The sequence below is a fragment of the Pseudorca crassidens genome, chromosome 19 (genome assembly GCF_039906515.1).
Source record: "Pseudorca crassidens isolate mPseCra1 chromosome 19, mPseCra1.hap1, whole genome shotgun sequence".
Lineage (NCBI taxonomy): Eukaryota > Metazoa > Chordata > Mammalia > Artiodactyla > Delphinidae > Pseudorca > Pseudorca crassidens.
Window position 1 is genome coordinate 25,084,116 of NC_090314.1, and position 23,500 is coordinate 25,107,615.

Genomic DNA, 23,500 nt, shown 5'->3' on the forward strand with positions numbered 1-23,500 from the left:
GCCCGCCTTCTCCTTTACTCGCCCGCGGCGGGGGGGCCGCCGGCTCCGCCCCCGCCGAGCCCCGCTGCAGGCAGTAGGCAAGGTGGTTTACCTGCCCGAGCAGGAAGCTTGGGCGATGGCAGAAGTGGGAAGAAACTCTTGAGCACAGGTTCTTGGGATCCACGGAGCAGTGCATGCACATGCGATGGGTGCCTACACAGCTGGCTTGCTTGTCTGTGGGGAAAGGCGAGATGGGTCAGGGCCTGGGTTCCTGAGGGGCTGAGAATCAAGGCAGGGATAGAAGAAAGGGGACAGGCCCACATCCCCTGAACCCACGCCGGCGCCCACTCACCTTTGTGGAAAATACGATTGAAAAGTGCCCTCAAGAATCTCTTCAGATGCCTCCAGAGTTGAGGGAAGAAGGGGAGGGGGGAGGCCGGGAGCAGGGTGAGCCCTGAAATCCAACCCTTGTCCGGTCACACCCCAGCAGCCCTCCCACCTCAGCCCCTTCAAGACCCCAGGGCTCCCCCAACCGCACTGCACAGATCCTGCCCTGACCATAGTCACCATGTTGATCCCCACGTTGAGCAAGATGAAGCTGACCGGGATCAGAAGAATTGAGTATCCTTGCTCCTGGCATTTCCTGGGGATGGGGCCAGTGAACGGCTCGGCTCGGTAGTAGTTTCGCTCACCCATGGCCGTTGGTCCCAGGACTGCCTGGGCCCTCTGCCCTCCAGTTTTAACTGGGAGCCAGACTGGGTCATAATGGGGCAGGTGGTGAGGTCACAGTGAGGGAGGGGGATGAAAAGGAGGGCCCAGAGTGGCATTCCCTGGTAACCAGGGTCAGGTAAGCTGAGCCTGGACAGTCAAACAGGGCCCGGTGGCCGGCATACATCCCCTCGAGCGGTCATTCATTCGCTCACCGCCCGCTGACTCACTTGTTCAAATGACACATTGCGTCTCTTGGCCCCTCTTGAGACTAGGAAGACCTTGGCCTCAGAGGCCTGCTGAAGGCCTGGCTGGAGTCCAGAGCCTCAGCCTTCTTCATGCCCTTCACTGGGCCTGGAGCTGGACCTGCCCAGATGTGGAACCTCCCAGTTTGGAAGCAACTTCTTGTATGAGGCTCTCTGTGGACAGGGACAGCTGAGACACAGAGGAGGTGCCCAGAGACCAGGGGTTTGGAGTCTGCAGCTGCAGATGTACTTAGTGCATGGTATAGGACCAGGAGGGGCCTGCTGGCACAACTGTGGCCACTAAACCAAAGGGACCCTCAGGCCAAGAAGGGGACACTGGCTTCTTATTGCAGGAAGCCAAGCGCAGGGACCCAGGCTGGCAGAAGGAGTGGCGCTTCCAAGCCACAGACCACCAATGTTTCCTGGACTCTGGCGCTCTTTATTCCTCTCTCCATGCCCTGCCGCCCCCTGCCCCTGCCCCCATTTGCTGCTGGTAAGTTCATTTTCCCAGTCTGGCTCCCGTGCAGAGAGGGCCTGGAGGCCGAGGTGGAAGGTAGCAGCGAGTTGGCCCACGCTTGGCCCTCCTGCGGTTGCCGCTTCAGCACCAGACTGTCATACACCTGGTAGTTGGCATTGCCTCCCGGGTTCCGGCTGAGTGGCATGAAGGTGGGCGGGGGTGGAGGGTGCTCGGTAGCCTGGACGTCGGGCAGGAGGTCAGAGGGGCGGAGGAGCAGCGCTGAGCTGGGAGCCGGGGCCCGCTGGTCCGAGGCCTCGGCCAGTACCGTGAGGGAGGCGGAGGTGGCCACAGGGCGCCGCAAGGGCAGGATCTCAGCCCATTCGGCCGCCGGGTGCCGCACCTCGTGGGGATCGCGGGAGTAATCCAAGTGTCCCGCGGAGGGATGCAGGCTGCGGTTGGACTCGCTGTGAGCACAGCTGGGGAGGCTACGTCTGTGGGCCGGTGGGGTGTCACGCTACCAGGCGTCGGGCCGGTAGACCCGAGGCACCAGAGCGGATGGAGGCTCAGAGCCCTCCAGACCCAGACTCCGCCGCGGGCCCAGTTGCCGTCCTTTCGGCCCGCGAGCCCCTCGACCTGCACCTGGCCGCCCCCACCGGCGCCCAGCCCCGGCGCCGCCACCTGTGTGCCGGTGTGTCCCTCCACAGCTCCCTCCGACAAAAGCCCCGCCCCACCACCACCCCGCCCCTCTGGCGTGTCACCGCGGTTGGGTGCGGGAGCGGGATCGAGGGCAGGGGCCGCTTCCCCGGGCCTGCCGGCCACCAGGGGCGGGGTCCTGAGCTCGGCGGGGGGTGTGGGGGCAAGGGTGGCCTTGCCGGGGCTGAGGGGCCGTGGCGACTCAATGGAGGCTCGCGGTGGCTTCGGGCCGGCTGCTGTCGGGCAGGAGGGCCGGCCCGGGCTGCGGCCGGGCTGCGCCTAGCGCCGCGTGGGCGGGCAGGGCCGATGCCCAAGGGACCGCGGGCCCCGGGCCCTGAAGCCTCCGGGGCCACGTCCCTGTGAGCGACGTGCGGGATCTTGGGCGGGGCGCCAAGCGCCGAAGGGTTTGCTGGGTCAGGGCCGCCCTGGGCTGGGAGGTGGTCGCCAAACCCTCCGCCGCCGCCCGATACCCAAGACCTCCGTTCCCCCTGCCTGGGCGGGCGAGGGGGCCCTGCCGGGGCGGGCCGGCCGCCAGGCTGGCGTTAAGGCGCCAGCGCCAGCGAAACTGGGCCTCAAGAGGCAGCCGTCGGCCCCCGCCCCCGTCTACGGCCATACCACCCTGAACGCGCCCGATCTCGTCTGATCTCGGAAGCTAAGCAGGGTCGGGCCTGGTTAGTACTTGGATGGGAGACCGCCTGGGAATACCGGGTGCTGTAGGCTTTTTGCCTCCCGCTCCGCCCGCCTTCTCCTTTACTCGCCCGCGGCGGGGGGGCCGCCGGCTCCGCCCCCGCCGAGCCCCGCTGCAGGCAGTAGGCAAGGTGGTTTACCTGCCCGAGCAGGAAGCTTGGGCGATGGCAGAAGTGGGAAGAAACTCTTGAGCACAGGTTCTTGGGATCCACGGAGCAGCGCATGCACATGCGATGGGTGCCTACACAGCTGGCTTGCTTGTCTGTGGGGAAAGGCGAGATGGGTCAGGGCCTGGGTTCCTGAGGGGCTGAGAATCAAGGCAGGGATAGAAGAAAGGGGACAGGCCCACATCCCCTGAACCCACGCCGGCGCCCACTCACCTTTGTGGAAAATACGATTGAAAAGTGCCCTCAAGAATCTCTTCAGATGCCTCCAGAGTTGAGGGAAGAAGGGGAGGGGGGAGGCCGGGAGCAGGGTGAGCCCTGAAATCCAACCCTTGTCCGGTCACACCCCAGCAGCCCTCCCACCTCAGCCCCTTCAAGACCCCAGGGCTCCCCCAACCGCGCTGCACAGATCCTGCCCTGACCATAGTCACCATGTTGATCCCCACGTTGAGCAAGATGAAGCTGACCGGGATCAGAAGAATTGAGTATCCTTGCTCCTGGCATTTCCTGGGGATGGGGCCAGTGAACGGCTCGGCTCGGTAGTAGTTTCGCTCACCCATGGCCGTTGGTCCCAGGACTGCCTGGGCCCTCTGCCCTCCAGTTTTAACTGGGAGCCAGACTGGGTCATAATGGGGCAGGTGGTGAGGTCACAGTGAGGGAGGGGGATGAAAAGGAGGGCCCAGAGTGGCATTCCCTGGTAACCAGGGTCAGGTAAGCTGAGCCTGGACAGTCAAACAGGGCCCGGTGGCCGGCATACATCCCCTCGAGCGGTCATTCATTCGCTCACTGCCCGCTGACTCACTTGTTCAAATGACACATTGCGTCTCTTGGCCCCTCTTGAGACTAGGAAGACCTTGGCCTCAGAGGCCTGCTGAAGGCCTGGCTGGAGTCCAGAGCCTCAGCCTTCTTCATGCCCTTCACTGGGCCTGGAGCTGGACCTGCCCAGATGTGGAACCTCCCAGTTTGGAAGCAACTTCTTGTATGAGGCTCTCTGTGGACAGGGACAGCTGAGACACAGAGGAGGTGCCCAGAGACCAGGGGTTTGGAGTCTGCAGCTGCAGATGTACTTAGTGCATGGTATAGGACCAGGAGGGGCCTGCTGGCACAACTGTGGCCACTAAACCAAAGGGTCCCTCAGGCCAAGAAGGGGACACTGGCTTCTTATTGCAGGAAGCCAAGCGCAGGGACCCAGGCTGGCAGAAGGAGTGGCGCTTCCAAGCCACAGACCACCAATGTTTCCTGGACTCTGGCGCTCTTTATTCCTCTCTCCATGCCCTGCCGCCCCCTGCCCCTGCCTCCATTTGCTGCTGGTAAGTTCATTTTCCCAGTCTGGCTCCCGTGCAGAGAGGGCCTGGAGGCCGAGGTGGAAGGTAGCAGCGAGTTGGCCCACGCTTGGCCCTCCTGCGGTTGCCGCTTCAGCACCAGACTGTCATACACCTGGTAGTTGGCATTGCCTCCCGGGTTCCGGCTGAGTGGCATGAAGGTGGGCGGGGGTGGAGGGTGCTCGGTAGCCTGGACGTCGGGCAGGAGGTCAGAGGGGCGGAGGAGCAGCGCTGAGCTGGGAGCCGGGGCCCGCTGGTCCGAGGCCTCGGCCAGTACCGTGAGGGAGGCGGAGGTGGCCACAGGGCGCCGCAAGGGCAGGATCTCAGCCCATTCGGCCGCCGGGTGCCGCACCTCGTGGGGATCGCGGGAGTAATCCAAGTGTCCCGCGGAGGGATGCAGGCTGCGGTTGGACTCGCTGTGAGCACAGCTGGGGAGGCTACGTCTGTGGGCCGGTGGGGTGTCACGCTACCAGGCGTCGGGCCGGTAGACCCGAGGCACCAGAGCGGATGGAGGCTCAGAGCCCTCCAGACCCAGACTCCGCCGCGGGCCCAGTTGCCGTCCTTTCGGCCCGCGAGCCCCTCGACCTGCACCTGGCCGCCCCCACCGGCGCCCAGCCCCGGCGCCGCCACCTGTGTGCCGGTGTGTCCCTCCACAGCTCCCTCCGACAAAAGCCCCGCCCCACCACCACCCCGCCCCTCTGGCGTGTCACCGCGGCCGGGTGCGGGAGCGGGATCGAGGGCAGGGGCCGCTTCCCCGGGCCTGCCGGCCACCAGGGGCGGGGTCCTGAGCTCGGCGGGGGGTGTGGGGGCAAGGGTGGCCTTGCCGGGGCTGAGGGGCCGTGGCGACTCAATGGAGGCTCCCGGTGGCTTCGGGCCGGCTGCTGTCGGGCAGGAGGGCCGGCCGGGCTGCGGCCGGGCTGCGCCTAGCGCCGCGTGGGCGGGCAGGGCCGATGCCCAAGGGACCGCGGGCCCCGGGCCCTGAAGCCTCCGGGGCCACGTCCCTGTGAGCGACGTGCGGGATCTTGGGCGGGGCGCCAAGCGCCGAAGGGTTTGCTGGGTCAGGGCCGCCCTGGGCTGGGAGGTGGTCGCCAAACCCTCCGCCGCCGCCCGATACCCGAGACCTCCGTTCCCCCTGCCTGGGCGGGCGAGGGGGCCCTGCCGGGGCGGGCCGGCCGCCAGGCTGGCGTTAAGGCGCCAGCGCCAGCGAAACTGGGCCTCAAGAGGCAGCCGTCGGCCCCCGCCCCCGTCTACGGCCATACCACCCTGAACGCGCCCGATCTCGTCTGATCTCGGAAGCTAAGCAGGGTCGGGCCTGGTTAGTACTTGGATGGGAGACCGCCTGGGAATACCGGGTGCTGTAGGCTTTTTGCCTCCCGCTCCGCCCGCCTTCTCCTTTACTCGCCCGCGGCGGGGGGGCCGCCGGCTCCGCCCCCGCCGAGCCCCGCTGCAGGCAGTAGGCAAGGTGGTTTACCTGCCCGAGCAGGAAGCTTGGGCGATGGCAGAAGTGGGAAGAAACTCTTGAGCACAGGTTCTTGGGATCCACGGAGCAGCGCATGCACATGCGATGGGTGCCTACACAGCTGGCTTGCTTGTCTGTGGGGAAAGGCGAGATGGGTCAGGGCCTGGGTTCCTGAGGGGCTGAGAATCAAGGCAGGGATAGAAGAAAGGGGACAGGCCCACATCCCCTGAACCCACGCCGGCGCCCACTCACCTTTGTGGAAAATACGATTGAAAAGTGCCCTCAAGAATCTCTTCAGATGCCTCCAGAGTTGAGGGAAGAAGGGGAGGGGGGAGGCCGGGAGCAGGGTGAGCCCTGAAATCCAACCCTTGTCCGGTCACACCCCAGCAGCCCTCCCACCTCAGCCCCTTCAAGACCCCAGGGCTCCCCCAACCGCGCTGCACAGATCCTGCCCTGACCATAGTCACCATGTTGATCCCCACGTTGAGCAAGATGAAGCTGACCGGGATCAGAAGAATTGAGTATCCTTGCTCCTGGCATTTCCTGGGGATGGGGCCAGTGAACGGCTCGGCTCGGTAGTAGTTTCGCTCACCCATGGCCGTTGGTCCCAGGACTGCCTGGGCCCTCTGCCCTCCAGTTTTAACTGGGAGCCAGACTGGGTCATAATGGGGCAGGTGGTGAGGTCACAGTGAGGGAGGGGGATGAAAAGGAGGGCCCAGAGTGGCATTCCCTGGTAACCAGGGTCAGGTAAGCTGAGCCTGGACAGTCAAACAGGGCCCGGTGGCCGGCATACATCCCCTCGAGCGGTCATTCATTCGCTCACCGCCCGCTGACTCACTTGTTCAAATGACACATTGCGTCTCTTGGCCCCTCTTGAGACTAGGAAGACCTTGGCCTCAGAGGCCTGCTGAAGGCCTGGCTGGAGTCCAGAGCCTCAGCCTTCTTCATGCCCTTCACTGGGCCTGGAGCTGGACCTGCCCAGATGTGGAACCTCCCAGTTTGGAAGCAACTTCTTGTATGAGGCTCTCTGTGGACAGGGACAGCTGAGACACAGAGGAGGTGCCCAGAGACCAGGGGTTTGGAGTCTGCAGCTGCAGATGTACTTAGTGCGTGGTATAGGACCAGGAGGGGCCTGCTGGCACAACTGTGGCCACTAAACCAAAGGGACCCTCAGGCCAAGAAGGGGACACTGGCTTCTTATTGCAGGAAGCCAAGCGCAGGGACCCAGGCTGGCAGAAGGAGTGGCACTTCCAAGCCACAGACCACCAATGTTTCCTGGACTCTGGCGCTCTTTATTCCTCTCTCCATGCCCTGCCGCCCCCTGCCCCTGCCCCCATTTGCTGCTGGTAAGTTCATTTTCCCAGTCTGGCTCCCGTGCAGAGAGGGCCTGGAGGCCGAGGTGGAAGGTAGCAGCGAGTTGGCCCACGCTTGGCCCTCCTGCGGTTGCCGCTTCAGCACCAGACTGTCATACACCTGGTAGTTGGCATTGCCTCCCGGGTTCCGGCTGAGTGGCATGAAGGTGGGCGGGGGTGGAGGGTGCTCGGTAGCCTGGACGTCGGGCAGGAGGTCAGAGGGGCGGAGGAGCAGCACTGAGCTGGGAGCCGGGGCCCGCTGGTCCGAGGCCTCGGCCAGTACCGTGAGGGAGGCGGAGGTGGCCACAGGGCGCCGCAAGGGCAGGATCTCAGCCCATTCGGCCGCCGGGTGCCGCACCTCGTGGGGATCGCGGGAGTAATCCAAGTGTCCCGCGGAGGGATTCAGGCTGCGGTTGGACTCGCTGTGAGCACAGCTGGGGAGGCTACGTCTGTGGGCCGGTGGGGTGTCCCGCTACCAGGCGTCGGGCCGGTAGACCCGAGGCACCAGAGCGGATGGAGGCTCAGAGCCCTCCAGACCCAGACTCCGCCGCGGGCCCAGTTGCCGTCCTTTCGGCCCGCGAGCCCCTCGACCTGCACCTGGCCGCCCCCACCGGCGCCCAGCCCCGGCGCCGCCACCTGTGTGCCGGTGTGTCCCTCCACAGCTCCCTCCGACAAAAGCCCCGCCCCACCACCACCCCGCCCCTCTGGCGTGTCACCGCGGTTGGGTGCGGGAGCGGGATCGAGGGCAGGGGCCGCTTCCCCGGGCCTGCCGGCCACCAGGGGCGGGGTCCTGAGCTCGGCGGGGGGTGTGGGGGCAAGGGTGGCCTTGCCGGGGCTGAGGGGCCGTGGCGACTCAATGGAGGCTCGCGGTGGCTTCGGGCCGGCTGCTGTCGGGCAGGAGGGCCGGCCCGGGCTGCGGCCGGGCTGCGCCTAGCGCCGCGTGGGCGGGCAGGGCCGATGCCCAAGGGACCGCGGGCCCCGGGCCCTGAAGCCTCCGGGGCCACGTCCCTGTGAGCGACGTGCGGGATCTTGGGCGGGGCGCCAAGCGCCGAAGGGTTTGCTGGGTCAGGGCCGCCCTCGGCTGGGAGGTGGTCGCCAAACCCTCCGCCGCCGCCCGATACCCGAGACCTCCGTTCCCCCTGCCTGGGCGGGCGAGGGGGCCCTGCCGGGGCGGGCCGGCCGCCAGGCTGGCGTTAAGGCGCCAGCGCCAGCGAAACTGGGCCTCAAGAGGCAGCCGTCGGCCCCCGCCCCCGTCTACGGCCATACCACCCTGAACGCGCCCGATCTCGTCTGATCTCGGAAGCTAAGCAGGGTCGGGCCTGGTTAGTACTTGGATGGGAGACCGCCTGGGAATACCGGGTGCTGTAGGCTTTTTGCCTCCCGCTCCGCCCGCCTTCTCCTTTACTCGCCCGCGGCGGGGGGGCCGCCGGCTCCGCCCCCGCCGAGCCCCGCTGCAGGCAGTAGGCAAGGTGGTTTACCTGCCCGAGCAGGAAGCTTGGGCGATGGCAGAAGTGGGAAGAAACTCTTGAGCACAGGTTCTTGGGATCCACGGAGCAGCGCATGCACATGCGATGGGTGCCTACACAGCTGGCTTGCTTGTCTGTGGGGAAAGGCGAGATGGGTCAGGGCCTGGGTTCCTGAGGGGCTGAGAATCAAGGCAGGGATAGAAGAAAGGGGACAGGCCCACATCCCCTGAACCCACGCCGGCGCCCACTCACCTTTGTGGAAAATACGATTGAAAAGTGCCCTCAAGAATCTCTTCAGATGCCTCCAGAGTTGAGGGAAGAAGGGGAGGGGGGAGGCCGGGAGCAGGGTGAGCCCTGAAATCCAACCCTTGTCCGGTCACACCCCAGCAGCCCTCCCACCTCAGCCCCTTCAAGACCCCAGGGCTCCCCCAACCGCGCTGCACAGATCCTGCCCTGACCATAGTCACCATGTTGATCCCCACGTTGAGCAAGATGAAGCTGACCGGGATCAGAAGAATTGAGTATCCTTGCTCCTGGCATTTCCTGGGGATGGGGCCAGTGAACGGCTCGGCTCGGTAGTAGTTTCGCTCACCCATGGCCGTTGGTCCCAGGACTGCCTGGGCCCTCTGCCCTCCAGTTTTAACTGGGAGCCAGACTGGGTCATAATGGGGCAGGTGGTGAGGTCACAGTGAGGGAGGGGGATGAAAAGGAGGGCCCAGAGTGGCATTCCCTGGTAACCAGGGTCAGGTAAGCTGAGCCTGGACAGTCAAACAGGGCCCGGTGGCCGGCATACATCCCCTCGAGCGGTCATTCATTCGCTCACCGCCCGCTGACTCACTTGTTCAAATGACACATTGCGTCTCTTGGCCCCTCTTGAGACTAGGAAGACCTTGGCCTCAGAGGCCTGCTGAAGGCCTGGCTGGAGTCCAGAGCCTCAGCCTTCTTCATGCCCTTCACTGGGCCTGGAGCTGGACCTGCCCAGATGTGGAACCTCCCAGTTTGGAAGCAACTTCTTGTATGAGGCTCTCTGTGGACAGGGACAGCTGAGACACAGAGGAGGTGCCCAGAGACCAGGGGTTTGGAGTCTGCAGCTGCAGATGTACTTAGTGCGTGGTATAGGACCAGGAGGGGCCTGCTGGCACAACTGTGGCCACTAAACCAAAGGGACCCTCAGGCCAAGAAGGGGACACTGGCTTCTTATTGCAGGAAGCCAAGCGCAGGGACCCAGGCTGGCAGAAGGAGTGGCACTTCCAAGCCACAGACCACCAATGTTTCCTGGACTCTGGCGCTCTTTATTCCTCTCTCCATGCCCTGCCGCCCCCTGCCCCTGCCCCCATTTGCTGCTGGTAAGTTCATTTTCCCAGTCTGGCTCCCGTGCAGAGAGGGCCTGGAGGCCGAGGTGGAAGGTAGCAGCGAGTTGGCCCACGCTTGGCCCTCCTGCGGTTGCCGCTTCAGCACCAGACTGTCATACACCTGGTAGTTGGCATTGCCTCCCGGGTTCCGGCTGAGTGGCATGAAGGTGGGCGGGGGTGGAGGGTGCTCGGTAGCCTGGACGTCGGGCAGGAGGTCAGAGGGGCGGAGGAGCAGCACTGAGCTGGGAGCCGGGGCCCGCTGGTCCGAGGCCTCGGCCAGTACCGTGAGGGAGGCGGAGGTGGCCACAGGGCGCCGCAAGGGCAGGATCTCAGCCCATTCGGCCGCCGGGTGCCGCACCTCGTGGGGATCGCGGGAGTAATCCAAGTGTCCCGCGGAGGGATGCAGGCTGCGGTTGGACTCGCTGTGAGCACAGCTGGGGAGGCTACGTCTGTGGGCCGGTGGGGTGTCACGCTACCAGGCATCGGGCCGGTAGACCCGAGGCACCAGAGCGGATGGAGGCTCAGAGCCCTCCAGACCCAGACTCCGCCGCGGGCCCAGTTGCCGTCCTTTCGGCCCGCGAGCCCCTCGACCTGCACCTGGCCGCCCCCACCGGCGCCCAGCCCCGGCGCCGCCACCTGTGTGCCGGTGTGTCCCTCCACAGCTCCCTCCGACAAAAGCCCCGCCCCACCACCACCCCGCCCCTCTGGCGTGTCACCGCGGTTGGGTGCGGGAGCGGGATCGAGGGCAGGGGCCGCTTCCCCGGGCCTGCCGGCCACCAGGGGCGGGGTCCTGAGCTCGGCGGGGGGTGTGGGGGCAAGGGTGGCCTTGCCGGGGCTGAGGGGCCGTGGCGACTCAATGGAGGCTCGCGGTGGCTTCGGGCCGGCTGCTGTCGGGCAGGAGGGCTGGCCCGGGCTGCGGCCGGGCTGCGCCTAGCGCCGCGTGGGCGGGCAGGGCCGATGCCCAAGGGACCGCGGGCCCCGGGCCCTGAAGCCTCCGGGGCCACGTCCCTGTGAGCGACGTGCGGGATCTTGGGCGGGGCGCCAAGCGCCGAAGGGTTTGCTGGGTCAGGGCCGCCCTGGGCTGGGAGGTGGTCGCCAAACCCTCCGCCGCCGCCCGATACCCGAGACCTCCGTTCCCCCTGCCTGGGCGGGCGAGGGGGCCCTGCCGGGGCGGGCCGGCCGCCAGGCTGGCGTTAAGGCGCCAGCGCCAGCGAAACTGGGCCTCAAGAGGCCGCCCGCGGCCCCCCGCCCCCGTCTACGGCCATACCACCCTGAACGCGCCCGATCTCGTCTGATCTCGGAAGCTAAGCAGGGTCGGGCCTGGTTAGTACTTGGATGGGAGACCGCCTGGGAATACCGGGTGCTGTAGGCTTTTTGCCTCCCGCTCCGCCCGCCTTCTCCTTTACTCGCCCGCGGCGGGGGGGCCGCCGGCTCCGCCCCCGCCGAGCTCCGCTGCAGGCAGTAGGCAAGGTGGTTTACCTGCCCGAGCAGGAAGCTTGGGCGATGGCAGAAGTGGGAAGAAACTCTTGAGCACAGGTTCTTGGGATCCACGGAGCAGTGCATGCACATGCGATGGGTGCCTACACAGCTGGCTTGCTTGTCTGTGGGGAAAGGCGAGATGGGTCAGGGCCTGGGTTCCTGAGGGGCTGAGAATCAAGGCAGGGATAGAAGAAAGGGGACAGGCCCACATCCCCTGAACCCACGCCGGCGCCCACTCACCTTTGTGGAAAATACGATTGAAAAGTGCCCTCAAGAATCTCTTCAGATGCCTCCAGAGTTGAGGGAAGAAGGGGAGGGGGGAGGCCGGGAGCAGGGTGAGCCCTGAAATCCAACCCTTGTCCGGTCACACCCCAGCAGCCCTCCCACCTCAGCCCCTTCAAGACCCCAGGGCTCCCCCAACCGCGCTGCACAGATCCTGCCCTGACCATAGTCACCATGTTGATCCCCACGTTGAGCAAGATGAAGCTGACCGGGATCAGAAGAATTGAGTATCCTTGCTCCTGGCATTTCCTGGGGATGGGGCCAGTGAACGGCTCGGCTCGGTAGTAGTTTCGCTCACCCATGGCCGTTGGTCCCAGGACTGCCTGGGCCCTCTGCCCTCCAGTTTTAACTGGGAGCCAGACTGGGTCATAATGGGGCAGGTGGTGAGGTCACAGTGAGGGAGGGGGATGAAAAGGAGGGCCCAGAGTGGCATTCCCTGGTAACCAGGGTCAGGTAAGCTGAGCCTGGACAGTCAAACAGGGCCCGGTGGCCGGCATACATCCCCTCGAGCGGTCATTCATTCGCTCACCGCCCGCTGACTCACTTGTTCAAATGACACATTGCGTCTCTTGGCCCCTCTTGAGACTAGGAAGACCTTGGCCTCAGAGGCCTGCTGAAGGCCTGGCTGGAGTCCAGAGCCTCAGCCTTCTTCATGCCCTTCACTGGGCCTGGAGCTGGACCTGCCCAGATGTGGAACCTCCCAGTTTGGAAGCAACTTCTTGTATGAGGCTCTCTGTGGACAGGGACAGCTGAGACACAGAGGAGGTGCCCAGAGACCAGGGGTTTGGAGTCTGCAGCTGCAGATGTACTTAGTGCGTGGTATAGGACCAGGAGGGGCCTGCTGGCACAACTGTGGCCACTAAACCAAAGGGACCCTCAGGCCAAGAAGGGGACACTGGCTTCTTATTGCAGGAAGCCAAGCGCAGGGACCCAGGCTGGCAGAAGGAGTGGCACTTCCAAGCCACAGACCACCAATGTTTCCTGGACTCTGGCGCTCTTTATTCCTCTCTCCATGCCCTGCCGCCCCCTGCCCCTGCCCCCATTTGCTGCTGGTAAGTTCATTTTCCCAGTCTGGCTCCCGTGCAGAGAGGGCCTGGAGGCCGAGGTGGAAGGTAGCAGCGAGTTGGCCCACGCTTGGCCCTCCTGCGGTTGCCGCTTCAGCACCAGACTGTCATACACCTGGTAGTTGGCATTGCCTCCCGGGTTCCGGCTGAGTGGCATGAAGGTGGGCGGGGGTGGAGGGTGCTCGGTAGCCTGGACGTCGGGCAGGAGGTCAGAGGGGCGGAGGAGCAGCACTGAGCTGGGAGCCGGGGCCCGCTGGTCCGAGGCCTCGGCCAGTACCGTGAGGGAGGCGGAGGTGGCCACAGGGCGCCGCAAGGGCAGGATCTCAGCCCATTCGGCCGCCGGGTGCCGCACCTCGTGGGGATCGCGGGAGTAATCCAAGTGTCCCGCGGAGGGATGCAGGCTGCGGTTGGACTCGCTGTGAGCACAGCTGGGGAGGCTACGTCTGTGGGCCGGTGGGGTGTCACGCTACCAGGCATCGGGCCGGTAGACCCGAGGCACCAGAGCGGATGGAGGCTCAGAGCCCTCCAGACCCAGACTCCGCCGCGGGCCCAGTTGCCGTCCTTTCGGCCCGCGAGCCCCTCGACCTGCACCTGGCCGCCCCCACCGGCGCCCAGCCCCGGCGCCGCCACCTGTGTGCCGGTGTGTCCCTCCACAGCTCCCTCCGACAAAAGCCCCGCCCCACCACCACCCCGCCCCTCTGGCGTGTCACCGCGGTTGGGTGCGGGAGCGGGATCGAGGGCAGGGGCCGCTTCCCCGGGCCTGCCGGCCACCAGGGGCGGGGTCCTGAGCTCGGCGGGGGGTGTGGGGGCAAGGGTGGCCTTGCCGGGGCTGAGGGGCCGTGGCGACTCAATGGTGGCTCCCGGTGGCTTCGGGCCGGCTGCTGTCGGGCAGGAGGGCCGGCCCGGGCTGCGGCCGGGCTGCGCCTAGCGCCGCGTGGGCGGGCAGGGCCGATGCCCAAGGGACCGCGGGCCCCGGGCCCTGAAGCCTCCGGGGCCACGTCCCTGTGAGCGACGTGCGGGATCTTGGGCGGGGCGCCAAGCGCTGAAGGGTTTGCTGGGTCACGGCCGCCCTGGGCTGGGAGGTGGTCGCCAAACCCTCCGCCGCCGCCCGATACCCGAGACCTCCGTTTCCCCTGCCTGGGCGGGCGAGGGGGCCCTGCCGGAGCGGGCCGGCCGCCAGGCTGGCGTTAAGGCGCCAGCGCCAGCGAAACTGGGCCTCAAGAGGCCGCCCGCGGCCCCCCGCCCCCGTCTACGGCCATACCACCCTGAACGCGCCCGATCTCGTCTGATCTCGGAAGCTAAGCAGGGTCGGGCCTGGTTAGTACTTGGATGGGAGACCGCCTGGGAATACCGGGTGCTGTAGGCTTTTTGCCTCCCGCTCCGCCCGCCTTCTCCTTTACTCGCCCGCGGCGGGGGCCGCCGGCTCCGCCCCCGCCGGGCCGCGCTGCAGGCCCCACCTCCTCAGGCCCCTCCCACCATGGCGCGCGCCGGCGGGGGCGCTCCCCGCCGTCCCGGCCGGCCAGGCGGCCAGAAGGCGGCCCTGGAAGGCAGCCGCACCCCAGACGCTCCCGGGGTGGCTGGCCCGGACCCAGACTCCGCCGCGGGCCCAGTTGCCGTCCTTTCGGCCCGCGAGCCCCTCGACCTGCACCTGGCCGCCCCCACCGGCGCCCAGCCCCGGCGCCGCCACCTGTGTGCCGGTGTGTCCCTCCACAGCTCCCTCCGACAAAAGCCCCGCCCCACCACCACCCCGCCCCTCTGGCGTGTCACCGCGGCCGGGTGCGGGAGCGGGATCGAGGGCAGGGGCCGCTTCCCCGGGCCTGCCGGCCACCAGGGGCGGGGTTCTGAGCTCGGCGGGGGGTGTGGGGGCAAGGGTGGCCTTGCCGGGGCTGAGGGGCCGTGGCGACTCAATGGAGGCTCGCGGTGGCTTCGGGCCGGCTGCTGTCGGGCAGGAGGGCCGGCCCGGGCTGCGGCCGGGCTGCGCCTAGCGCCGCGTGGGCGGGCAGGGCCGATGCCCAAGGGACCGCGGGCCCCGGGCCCTGAAGCCTCCGGGGCCACGTCCCTGTGAGCGACGTGCGGGATCTTGGGCGGGGCGCCAAGCGCCGAAGGGTTTGCTGGGTCACGGCCGCCCTGGGCTGGGAGGTGGTCGCCAAACCCTCCGCCGCCGCCCGATACCCGAGACCTCCGTTCCCCCTGCCTGGGCGGGCGAGGGGGCCCTGCCGGGGCGGGCCGGCCGCCAGGCTGGCGTTAAGGCGCCAGCGCCAGCGAAACTGGTCCTCAAGAGGCAGCCGTCGGCCCCCGCCCCCGTCTGCGGCCATACCACCCTGAACGCGCCCGATCTCGTCTGATCTCGGAAGCTAAGCAGGGTCGGGCCTGGTTAGTACTTGGATGGGAGACCGCCTGGGAATACCGGGTGCTGTAGGCTTTTTGCCTCCCGCTGCGCCCGCCTTCTCCTTTACTCGCCCGCGGCGGGGGGGCCGCCGGCTCCGCCCCCGCCGAGCCCCGCTGCAGGCAGTAGGCAAGGTGGTTTACCTGCCCGAGCAGGAAGCTTGGGCGATGGCAGAAGTGGGAAGAAACTCTTGAGCACAGGTTCTTGGGATCCACGGAGCAGCGCATGCACATGCGATGGGTGCCTACACAGCTGGCTTGCTTGTCTGTGGGGAAAGGCGAGATGGGTCAGGGCCTGGGTTCCTGAGGGGCTGAGAATCAAGGCAGGGATAGAAGAAAGGGGACAGGCCCACATCCCCTGAACCCACGCCGGCGCCCACTCACCTTTGTGGAAAATACGATTGAAAAGTGCCCTCAAGAATCTCTTCAGATGCCTCCAGAGTTGAGGGAAGAAGGGGAGGGGGGAGGCCGGGAGCAGGGTGAGCCCTGAAATCCAACCCTTGTCCGGTCACACCCCAGCAGCCCTCCCACCTCAGCCCCTTCAAGACCCCAGGGCTCCCCCAACCGCGCTGCACAGATCCTGCCCTGACCATAGTCACCATGTTGATCCCCACGTTGAGCAAGATGAAGCTGACCGGGATCAGAAGAATTGAGTATCCTTGCTCCTGGCATTTCCTGGGGATGGGGCCAGTGAACGGCTCGGCTCGGTAGTAGTTTCGCTCACCCATGGCCGTTGGTCCCAGGACTGCCTGGGCCCTCTGCCCTCCAGTTTTAACTGGGAGCCAGACTGGGTCATAATGGGGCAGGTGGTGAGGTCACAGTGAGGGAGGGGGATGAAAAGGAGGGCCCAGAGTGGCATTCCCTGGTAACCAGGGTCAGGTAAGCTGAGCCTGGACAGTCAAACAGGGCCCGGTGGCCGGCATACATCCCCTCGAGCGGTCATTCATTCGCTCACCGCCCGCTGACTCACTTGTTCAAATGACACATTGCGTCTCTTGGCCCCTCTTGAGACTAGGAAGACCTTGGCCTCAGAGGCCTGCTGAAGGCCTGGCTGGAGTCCAGAGCCTCAGCCTTCTTCATGCCCTTCACTGGGCCTGGAGCTGGACCTGCCCAGATGTGGAACCTCCCAGTTTGGAAGCAACTTCTTGTATGAGGCTCTCTGTGGACAGGGACAGCTGAGACACAGAGGAGGTGCCCAGAGACCAGGGGTTTGGAGTCTGCAGCTGCAGATGTACTTAGTGCATGGTATAGGACCAGGAGGGGCCTGCTGGCACAACTGTGGCCACTAAACCAAAGGGACCCTCAGGCCAAGAAGGGGACACTGGCTTCTTATTGCAGGAAGCCAAGCGCAGGGACCCAGGCTGGCAGAAGGAGTGGCACTTCCAAGCCACAGACCACCAATGTTTCCTGGACTCTGGCGCTCTTTATTCCTCTCTCCATGCCCTGCCGCCCCCTGCCCCTGCCCCCATTTGCTGCTGGTAAGTTCATTTTCCCAGTCTGGCTCCCGTGCAGAGAGGGCCTGGAGGCCGAGGTGGAAGGTAGCAGCGAGTTGGCCCACGCTTGGCCCTCCTGCGGTTGCCGCTTCAGCACCAGACTGTCATACACCTGGTAGTTGGCATTGCCTCCCGGGTTCCGGCTGAGTGGCATGAAGGTGGGCGGGGGTGGAGGGTGCTCGGTAGCCTGGACGTCGGGCAGGAGGTCAGAGGGGCGGAGGAGCAGCACTGAGCTGGGAGCCGGGGCCCGCTGGTCCGAGGCCTCGGCCAGTACCGTGAGGGAGGCGGAGGTGGCCACAGGGCGCCGCAAGGGCAGGATCTCAGCCCATTCGGCCGCCGGGTGCCGCACCTCGTGGGGATCGCGGGAGTAATCCAAGTGTCCCGCGGAGGGATGCAGGCTGCGGTTGGACTCGCTGTGAGCACAGCTGGGGAGGCTACGTCTGTGGGCCGGTGGGGTGTCACGCTACCAGGCATCGGGCCGGTAGACCCGAGGCACCAGAGCGGATGGAGGCTCAGAGCCCTCCAGACCCAGACTCCGCCGCGGGCCCAGTTGCCGTCCTTTCGGCCCGCGAGCCCCTCGACCTGCACCTGGCCGCCCCCACCGGCGCCCAGCCCCGGCGCCGCCACCTGTGTGCCGGTGTGTCCCTCCACAGCTCCCTCCGACAAAAGCCCCGCCCCACCACCACCCCGCCCCTCTGGCGTGTCACCGCGGTTGGGTGCGGGAGCGGGATCGAGGGCAGGGGCCGCTTCCCCGGGCCTGCCGGCCACCAGGGGCGGGGTCCTGAGCTCGGCGGGGGGTGTGGGGGCAAGGGTGGCCTTGCCGGGGCTGAGGGGCCGTGGCGACTCAATGGAGGCTCGCGGTGGCTTCAGGCCGGCTGCTGTCGGGCAGGAGGGCCGGCCCGGGCTGCGGCCGGGCTGCGCCTAGCGCCGCGTGGGCGGGCAGGGCCGATGCCCAAGGGACCGCGGGCCCCGGGCCCTGAAGCCTCCGGGGCCACGTCCCTGTGAGCGACGTGCGGGATCTTGGGCGGGGCGCCAAGCGCCGAAGGGTTTGCTGGGTCACGGCCGCCCTGGGCTGGGAGGTGGTCGCCAAACCCTCCGCCGCCGCCCGATACCCGAGACCTCCGTTCCCCCTGCCTGGGCGGGCGAGGGGGCCCTGCCGGGGCGGGCCGGCCGCCAGGCTGGCGTTAAGGCGCCAGCGCCAGCGAAACTGGGCCTCAAGAGGCCGCCCGCGGCCCCCTGCCCCCGTCTACGGCCATACCACCCTGAACGCGCCCGATCTCGTCTGATCTCGGAAGCTAAGCAGGGTCGGGCCTGGTTAGTACTTGGATGGGAGACCGCCTGGGAATACCGGGTGCTGTAGGCTTTTTGCCTCCCGCTCCGCCCGCCTTCTCCTTTACTCGCCCGCGGCGGGGGGGCCGCCGGCTCCGCCCCCGCCGAGCCCCGCTGCAGGCAGTAGGCAAGGTGGTTTACCTGCCCGAGCAGGAAGCTTGGGCGATGGCAGAAGTGGGAAGAAACTCTTGAGCACAGGTTCTTGGGATCCACGGAGCAGCGCATGCACATGCGATGGGTGCCTACACAGCTGGCTTGCTTGTCTGTGGGGAAAGGCGAGATGGGTCAGGGCCTGGGTTCCTGAGGGGCTGAGAATCAAGGCAGGGATAGAAGAAAGGGGACAGGCCCACATCCCCTGAACCCACGCCGGCGCCCACTCACCTTTGTGGAAAATACGATTGAAAAGTGCCCTCAAGAATCTCTTCAGATGCCTCCAGAGTTGAGGGAAGAAGGGGAGGGGGGAGGCCGGGAGCAGGGTGAGCCCTGAAATCCAACCCTTGTCCGGTCACACCCCAGCAGCCCTCCCACCTCAGCCCCTTCAAGACCCCAGGGCTCCCCCAACCGCGCTGCACAGATCCTGCCCTGACCATAGTCACCATGTTGATCCCCACGTTGAGCAAGATGAAGCTGACCGGGATCAGAAGAATTGAGTATCCTTGCTCCTGGCATTTCCTGGGGATGGGGCCAGTGAACGGCTCGGCTCGGTAGTAGTTTCGCTCACCCATGGCCGTTGGTCCCAGGACTGCCTGGGCCCTCTGCCCTCCAGTTTTAACTGGGAGCCAGACTGGGTCATAATGGGGCAGGTGGTGAGGTCACAGTGAGGGAGGGGGATGAAAAGGAGGGCCCAGAGTGGCATTCCCTGGTAACCAGGGTCAGGTAAGCTGAGCCTGGACAGTCAAACAGGGCCCGGTGGCCGGCATACATCCCCTCGAGCGGTCATTCATTCGCTCACCGCCCGCTGACTCACTTGTTCAAATGACACATTGCGTCTCTTGGCCCCTCTTGAGACTAGGAAGACCTTGGCCTCAGAGGCCTGCTGAAGGCCTGGCTGGAGTCCAGAGCCTCAGCCTTCTTCATGCCCTTCACTGGGCCTGGAGCTGGACCTGCCCAGATGTGGAACCTCCCAGTTTGGAAGCAACTTCTTGTATGAGGCTCTCTGTGGACAGGGACAGCTGAGACACAGAGGAGGTGCCCAGAGACCAGGGGTTTGGAGTCTGCAGCTGCAGATGTACTTAGTGCGTGGTATAGGACCAGGAGGGGCCTGCTGGCACAACTGTGGCCACTAAACCAAAGGGACCCTCAGGCCAAGAAGGGGACACTGGCTTCTTATTGCAGGAAGCCAAGCGCAGGGACCCAGGCTGGCAGAAGGAGTGGCACTTCCAAGCCACAGACCACCAATGTTTCCTGGACTCTGGCGCTCTTTATTCCTCTCTCCATGCCCTGCCGCCCCCTGCCCCTGCCCCCATTTGCTGCTGGTAAGTTCATTTTCCCAGTCTGGCTCCCGTGCAGAGAGGGCCTGGAGGCCGAGGTGGAAGGTAGCAGCGAGTTGGCCCACGCTTGGCCCTCCTGCGGTTGCCGCTTCAGCACCAGACTGTCATACACCTGGTAGTTGGCATTGCCTCCCGGGTTCTGGCTGAGTGGCATGAAGGTGGGCGGGGGTGGAGGGTGCTCGGTAGCCTGGACGTCGGGCAGGAGGTCAGAGGGGCGGAGGAGCAGCACTGAGCTGGGAGCCGGGGCCCGCTGGTCCGAGGCCTCGGCCAGTACCGTGAGGGAGGCGGAGGTGGCCACAGGGCGCCGCAAGGGCAGGATCTCAGCCCATTCGGCCGCCGGGTGCCGCACCTCGTGGGGATCGCGGGAGTAATCCAAGTGTCCCGCGGAGGGATGCAGGCTGCGGTTGGACTCGCTGTGAGCACAGCTGGGGAGGCTACGTCTGTGGGCCGGTGGGGTGTCACGCTACCAGGCATCGGGCCGGTAGACCCGAGGCACCAGAGCGGATGGAGGCTCAGAGCCCTCCAGACCCAGACTCCGCCGCGGGCCCAGTTGCCGTCCTTTCGGCCCGCGAGCCCCTCGACCTGCACCTGGCCGCCCCCACCGGCGCCCAGCCCCGGCGCCGCCACCTGTGTGCCGGTGTGTCCCTCCACAGCTCCCTCCGACAAAAGCCCCGCCCCACCACCACCCCGCCCCTCTGGCGTGTCACCGCGGTTGGGTGCGGGAGCGGGATCGAGGGCAGGGGCCGCTTCCCCGGGCCTGCCGGCCACCAGGGGCGGGGTCCTGAGCTCGGCGGGGGGTGTGGGGGCAAGGGTGGCCTTGCCGGGGCTGAGGGGCCGTGGCGACTCAATGGTGGCTCCCGGTGGCTTCGGGCCGGCTGCTGTCGGGCAGGAGGGCCGGCCCGGGCTGCGGCCGGGCTGCGCCTAGCGCCGCGTGGGCGGGCAGGGCCGATGCCCAAGGGACCGCGGGCCCCGGGCCCTGAAGCCTCCGGGGCCACGTCCCTGTGAGCGACGTGCGGGATCTTGGGCGGGGCGCCAAGCGCTGAAGGGCTTGCTGGGTCACGGCCGCCCTGGGCTGGGAGGTGGTCGCCAAACCCTCCGCCGCCGCCCGATACCCGAGACCTCCGTTTCCCCTGCCTGGGCGGGCGAGGGGGCCCTGCCGGAGCGGGCCGGCCGCCAGGCTGGCGTTAAGGCGCCAGCGCCAGCGAAACTGGGCCTCAAGAGGCCGCCCGCGGCCCCCCGCCCCCGTCTACGGCCATACCACCCTGAACGCGCCCGATCTCATCTGATCTCGGAAGCTAAGCAGGGTCGGGCCTGGTTAGTACTTGGATGGGAGACCGCCTGGGAATACCGGGTGCTGTAGGCTTTTTGCCTCCCGCTCCGCCCGCCTTCTCCTTTACTCGCCCGCGGCGGGGGCCGCCGGCTCCGCCCCCGCCGGGCCCCGCTGCAGGCCCCACCTCCTCAGGCCCCTCCCACCATGGCGCGCGCCGGCGGGGGCGCTCCCCGCCGTCCCGGCCGGCCAGGCGGCCAGAAGGCGGCCCTGGAAGGCAGCCGCACCCCAGACGCTCCCGGGGTGGCTGGCCCGGACCCAGACTCCGCCGCGGGCCCAGTTGCCGTCCTTTCGGCCCGCGAGCCCCTCGACCTGCACCTGGCCGCCCCCACCGGCGCCCAGCCCCGGCGCCGCCACCTGTGTGCCGGTGTGTCCCTCCACAGCTCCCTCCGACAAAAGCCCCGCCCCACCACCACCCCGCCCCTCTGGCGTGTCACCGCGGCCGGGTGCGGGAGCGGGATCGAGGGCAGGGGCCGCTTCCCCGGGCCTGCCGGCCACCAGGGGCGGGGTCCTGAGCTCGGCGGGGGGTGTGGGGGCAAGGGTGGCCTTGCCGGGGCTGAGGGGCCGTGGCGACTCAATGGAGGCTCGCGGTGGCTTCGGGCCGGCTGCTGTCGGGCAGGAGGGCCGGCCCGGGCTGCGGCCGGGCTGCGCCTAGCGCCGCGTGGGCGGGCAGGGCCGATGCCCAAGGGACCGCGGGCCCCGGGCCCTGAAGCCTCCGGGGCCACGTCCCTGTGAGCGACGTGCGGGATCTTGGGCGGGGCGCCAAGCGCCGAAGGGTTTGCTGGGTCACGGCCGCCCTGGGCTGGGAGGTGGTCGCCAAACCCTCCGCCGCCGCCCGATACCCGAGACCTCCGTTCCCCCTGCCTGGGCGGGCGAGGGGGCCCTGCCGGGGCGGGCCGGCCGCCAGGCTGGCGTTAAGGCGCCAGCGCCAGCGAAACTGGTCCTCAAGAGGCAGCCGTCGGCCCCCGCCCCCGTCTACGGCCATACCACCCTGAACGCGCCCGATCTCGTCTGATCTCGGAAGCTAAGCAGGGTCGGGCCTGGTTAGTACTTGGATGGGAGACCGCCTGGGAATACCGGGTGCTGTAGGCTTTTTGCCTCCCGCTCCGCCCGCCTTCTCCTTTACTCGCCCGCGGCGGGGGGGCCGCCGGCTCCGCCCCCGCCGAGCCCCGCTGCAGGCAGTAGGCAAGGTGGTTTACCTGCCCGAGCAGGAAGCTTGGGCGATGGCAGAAGTGGGAAGAAACTCTTGAGCACAGGTTCTTGGGATCCACGGAGCAGCGCATGCACATGCGATGGGTGCCTACACAGCTGGCTTGCTTGTCTGTGGGGAAAGGCGAGATGGGTCAGGGCCTGGGTTCCTGAGGGGCTGAGAATCAAGGCAGGGATAGAAGAAAGGGGACAGGCCCACATCCCCTGAACCCACGCCGGCGCCCACTCACCTTTGTGGAAAATACGATTGAAAAGTGCCCTCAAGAATCTCTTCAGATGCCTCCAGAGTTGAGGGATGAAGGGGAGGGGGGAGGCCGGGAGCAGGGTGAGCCCTGAAATCCAACCCTTGTCCGGTCACACCCCAGCAGCCCTCCCACCTCAGCCCCTTCAAGACCCCAGGGCTCCCCCAACCGCGCTGCACAGATCCTGCCCTGACCATAGTCACCATGTTGATCCCCACGTTGAGCAAGATGAAGCTGACCGGGATCAGAAGAATTGAGTATCCTTGCTCCTGGCATTTCCTGGGGATGGGGCCAGTGAACGGCTCGGCTCGGTAGTAGTTTCGCTCACCCATGGCCGTTGGTCCCAGGACTGCCTGGGCCCTCTGCCCTCCAGTTTTAACTGGGAGCCAGACTGGGTCATAATGGGGCAGGTGGTGAGGTCACAGTGAGGGAGGGGGATGAAAAGGAGGGCCCAGAGTGGCATTCCCTGGTAACCAGGGTCAGGTAAGCTGAGCCTGGACAGTCAAACAGGGCCCGGTGGCCGGCATACATCCCCTCGAGCGGTCATTCATTCGCTCACCGCCCGCTGACTCACTTGTTCAAATGACACATTGCGTCTCTTGGCCCCTCTTGAGACTAGGAAGACCTTGGCCTCAGAGGCCTGCTGAAGGCCTGGCTGGAGTCCAGAGCCTCAGCCTTCTTCATGCCCTTCACTGGGCCTGGAGCTGGACCTGCCCAGATGTGGAACCTCCCAGTTTGGAAGCAACTTCTTGTATGAGGCTCTCTGTGGACAGGGACAGCTGAGACACAGAGGAGGTGCCCAGAGACCAGGGGTTTGGAGTCTGCAGCTGCAGATGTACTTAGTGCATGGTATAGGACCAGGAGGGGCCTGCTGGCACAACTGTGGCCACTAAACCAAAGGGACCCTCAGGCCAAGAAGGGGACACTGGCTTCTTATTGCAGGAAGCCAAGCGCAGGGACCCAGGCTGGCAGAAGGAGTGGCACTTCCAAGCCACCGACCACCAATGTTTCCTGGACTCTGGCGCTCTTTATTCCTCTCTCCATGCCCTGCCGCCCCCTGCCCCTGCCCCCATTTGCTGCTGGTAAGTTCATTTTCCCAGTCTGGCTCCCGTGCAGAGAGGGCCTGGAGGCCGAGGTGGAAGGTAGCAGCGAGTTGGCCCACGCTTGGCCCTCCTGCGGTTGCCGCTTCAGCACCAGACTGTCATACACCTGGTAGTTGGCATTGCCTCCCGGGTTCCGGCTGAGTGGCATGAAGGTGGGCGGGGGTGGAGGGTGCTCGGTAGCCTGGACGTCGGGCAGGAGGTCAGAGGGGCGGA

The 23,500-nt window shown here is 66.7% G+C and overlaps 9 non-coding genes across 9 annotated transcripts; all 9 read left to right on the forward strand.

The window, feature by feature from the left end:
• Positions 1–2,683: 2,683 nt before the first annotated feature.
• Positions 2,684–2,802, forward strand: LOC137213349 (5S ribosomal RNA). The gene has a single exon (XR_010937989.1). It is a non-coding gene; the product is annotated as a 5S ribosomal RNA (ribosomal RNA).
• Positions 2,803–5,500: 2,698 nt separating this feature from the next.
• LOC137213350 (5S ribosomal RNA) lies at positions 5,501–5,619 on the forward strand. Its single transcript, XR_010937990.1, has one exon. It is a non-coding gene; the product is annotated as a 5S ribosomal RNA (ribosomal RNA).
• Positions 5,620–8,318: 2,699 nt separating this feature from the next.
• On the forward strand, positions 8,319–8,437 carry LOC137213351 (5S ribosomal RNA). The gene has a single exon (XR_010937991.1). It is a non-coding gene; the product is annotated as a 5S ribosomal RNA (ribosomal RNA).
• Positions 8,438–11,137: 2,700 nt separating this feature from the next.
• Positions 11,138–11,256, forward strand: LOC137213352 (5S ribosomal RNA). The gene has a single exon (XR_010937992.1). It is a non-coding gene; the product is annotated as a 5S ribosomal RNA (ribosomal RNA).
• Positions 11,257–13,956: 2,700 nt separating this feature from the next.
• Positions 13,957–14,075, forward strand: LOC137213353 (5S ribosomal RNA). Its single transcript, XR_010937993.1, has one exon. It is a non-coding gene; the product is annotated as a 5S ribosomal RNA (ribosomal RNA).
• Positions 14,076–15,012: 937 nt separating this feature from the next.
• LOC137213518 (5S ribosomal RNA) lies at positions 15,013–15,131 on the forward strand. The gene has a single exon (XR_010938155.1). It is a non-coding gene; the product is annotated as a 5S ribosomal RNA (ribosomal RNA).
• A 2,700-nt stretch (positions 15,132–17,831) lies between these two features.
• On the forward strand, positions 17,832–17,950 carry LOC137213354 (5S ribosomal RNA). The gene has a single exon (XR_010937994.1). It is a non-coding gene; the product is annotated as a 5S ribosomal RNA (ribosomal RNA).
• A 2,700-nt stretch (positions 17,951–20,650) lies between these two features.
• Positions 20,651–20,769, forward strand: LOC137213223 (5S ribosomal RNA). The gene has a single exon (XR_010937863.1). It is a non-coding gene; the product is annotated as a 5S ribosomal RNA (ribosomal RNA).
• Positions 20,770–21,706: 937 nt separating this feature from the next.
• LOC137213356 (5S ribosomal RNA) lies at positions 21,707–21,825 on the forward strand. Its single transcript, XR_010937996.1, has one exon. It is a non-coding gene; the product is annotated as a 5S ribosomal RNA (ribosomal RNA).
• Positions 21,826–23,500: the final 1,675 nt, after the last annotated feature.